This window comes from Peromyscus maniculatus, chromosome 8 (genome assembly GCF_049852395.1).
Source record: "Peromyscus maniculatus bairdii isolate BWxNUB_F1_BW_parent chromosome 8, HU_Pman_BW_mat_3.1, whole genome shotgun sequence".
NCBI lineage: Eukaryota > Metazoa > Chordata > Mammalia > Rodentia > Cricetidae > Peromyscus > Peromyscus maniculatus.
Window position 1 is genome coordinate 35279854 of NC_134859.1, and position 2984 is coordinate 35282837.

The following is a 2984-nucleotide window of genomic DNA, read 5'->3' on the forward strand; positions in this document are numbered from 1 at the left end:
CTCGAAAACAAACAAACAAAAAAGTTCCAAGGAAAAAAGAGCAAGTAACATATAAAGACAGAACTATTAGAACTACTCTGACTTATAATGGCTTCTTTAAGCCAGACAGCCTAGACACATGTACTTTAGACACTAATGAACCACAGATGTCAGCCCATATTACCATACCCAGAAAAACCTTTCAATCACCACAGGACTCGTGGACAGGCATCCTGAGCTCGAAGAGGCCGGACTCGGAGTCATTGCCTTGAGCCTTGCATCTGAGAACCTCCAGCTGCTTTGTCCAACCACTGTCATGGAAGCTGTGTGTTTTTTCAGCACCTTTGTAAGCGATGGCTGCCATCAGGAAGAAACTGGTGATTGTTGGTGATGGAGCTTGTGGTAAGACATGCTTGCTCATAGTCTTCAGTAAGGACCAATTCCCAGAGGTTTATGTGCCCACAGTGTTTGAAAACTATGTGGCAGATATCAAAGTGGATGGAAAGCAGGTGGAGTTGGCTTTGTGGGACACAGCTGGACAGGAAGATTATGATCGCCTGAGGCTTCTCTCCTATCCAGACACTGATGATATACTGATGTGTTTCTCCATTGACAGACCTGATAGTTTAGAAAACATCCCAGAAAAATGGACTCCTGAAGTCAAGCATTTCTGTCCCAACATGCCCATCATCCTGGTTAGGAACAAGAAGGATCTTTGGAATGATGAGCTCACAAGACGGGAGTTAGCCAAAATGAAGCAGGAGCCGGTAAAACCTGAAGAAGGCAGAGATATGGCAAACAGGATTGGTGCTTTTGGGTACTTGGAGTGTTCAGCAAAGACCAAAGATGGAGTGAGAGAGGTTTTTGAAATGGCCACGAGAGCTGCTCTGCAAGCCAGACGTGGGAAGAAAAAATCTGGGTGCCTCATTTTGTGAAGCCTTGTGCAAGCACAGCCCTCATGCCGTTAATTTTGAAGTGCTATTAGTCTTAGTGTATGATTACTGGCCTTTTCATTTATCTATAATTTACCTAAGATTACAAATCAGAAATCATCTTGCTACCAGTATTTAGAAGCCAGCCATGATTATTAATGATGTCCGACCTGTCTGCCCAGTCAGGGTCTTTCTGACACTGCTCTAACAGCCCTATCTGCTCTCCACCTGACACCAGGCGCTAAGGCAAAGAATTTAACTTCTTGCTTCTTTCTAGAAAGAAACAGTTGGTAACTTTTGTGAATTAGGCTGTAACTACTTTATAACTAACATGTCCTGCCTCTCGTCTGTCAGCTGCAAGGAACTCTGGTGAGTCACTACTTCAGAGCTTTCCTCCTAACAGATGCCATTGGCAGAGCTCTGGGGAAGGCATCCAGTTTTTTGAAAACTTGTTCAGCCAGAAAGGCCCAAGTCCACGCAGCTGTGGCAGAGTTTACAGTTCTGTGGTCTCATGTTAGTTACCTTATAGTTACTGTGTAATTAGTGCCACTCAATGTATGTTACCAAAAATAAATATATCTACCCCAGACTAGATGTAGTATTTTTTGTATAATTGGATTTCCTAATACTGATATTTGTCATTCCCACAGGAAGTGTATTGTGGTTTTCTTTTCTTTTTTCTTTTTTAAAGAAAGTGTATTTGGAAATAAAGTCAGATGGAAATTTCATTTTTTAAATCCCCATTATTTCACTCTCTCTAATAAAATATGGCCATATCTTATTCAGCCCTATATATTCAGCCCTATATATCATCCCAGTACCCCTTTTCAGACTGGACTAAGTAAACAGGACTTTGGTTTCACGCCTGAGGCAGTTACTCCTGGAGGGGGCATGGCCTTTCTCACTGGACTGCAGGGTCTGGCTCTCTCTAAGTCACAGTCCTCCTTTATCCACACTGCATCCAAGGTGCCTCCCAGAGGAGCCAGTTCTTAAGGGTGACAAGGGAGGTTTTCTCTTCTCTCCAGCTGACTAAACTTTTTTCTGTACCATTTAATTTTTCCAACTAATAGAATAAAAGTAGTTTTCTAAAAAAAAAAAAAAGTAAGAGAGTCCAGAACAAAGTCAAATTTAAACACTACCTATCTACAATCCAGCCTCACAGAAGGGGCTAGAAGGAAAACACCAATGTAAGCAGGTAACTAAATCCAAGAAAACATGAAGAGTAAACAATCTCACTCCAGAAATACAAAAATAGGGAAGTGCACATGCACACACACACACACACACACACACACACACACACACACACACACAGGATCACCACCATGACCACCATTACCACCACCACCACCCCCAAAATAACAGGAATGAAGAATCATTGGTCACTTATGTCTTACAATTTCAATGGTCTCAATTTCCCAGCAAAAATACACAGACTCACAGAATGGATGTGAAAAGGGAGCCATTCTTCTGCTGCATCTAAGAAACACACCTCAGCATCAAGGACAGGCATTATCTCTGGGTGAAAGGTTGGACAAAGATATTGGACACTAATGGGTCTAAGGAGCAAGCTAGTATAGCAATTTTCATATCTTACAAAATAGAATTCAAACCATAACTACTCCAAAGAGATCTGGAAGGACACCAATGAACATGTCATCCAGACAAACACCAAACAGGGACATGCTGGCACTAACAAATGTTGTTAAACAAGTGGGTATAACAGATATTTTCAGACTATTTTATCCAAACACAGAAGAGCATAGCTTTTTCTCAGCACCTTATAGAACACTCTCCAAAACTGACCACATCCTCAGACACAAAGCAAGTCTCAAGGAATGCAAGAAAATGGAAATATCCTCCTGTACCTTATCAGATCACCACAGAATAAAGCTGGTATCGACAACAGAGACAACAGGAAGCTTACAAACTCTAGAAACTGAACACCTCTCTCCTGAATGAAAAATGGATTAAGACACAAAGAAATGAAAGACCAGGCGGTGGTGGTCGCACGCCTTTCATCCCAGCACCAAGAAGGCAGAGGCAGGCAGATCTCTGTGAGTTCAAGACCAG

General features: G+C 42.0%; 1 pseudogene; it reads left to right on the top strand.

Moving 5' to 3' along the window:
* Positions 1-291: 291 nt before the first annotated feature.
* Positions 292-1274, top strand: LOC102903797 (transforming protein RhoA pseudogene; annotated as a pseudogene).
* Positions 1275-2984: the final 1710 nt, after the last annotated feature.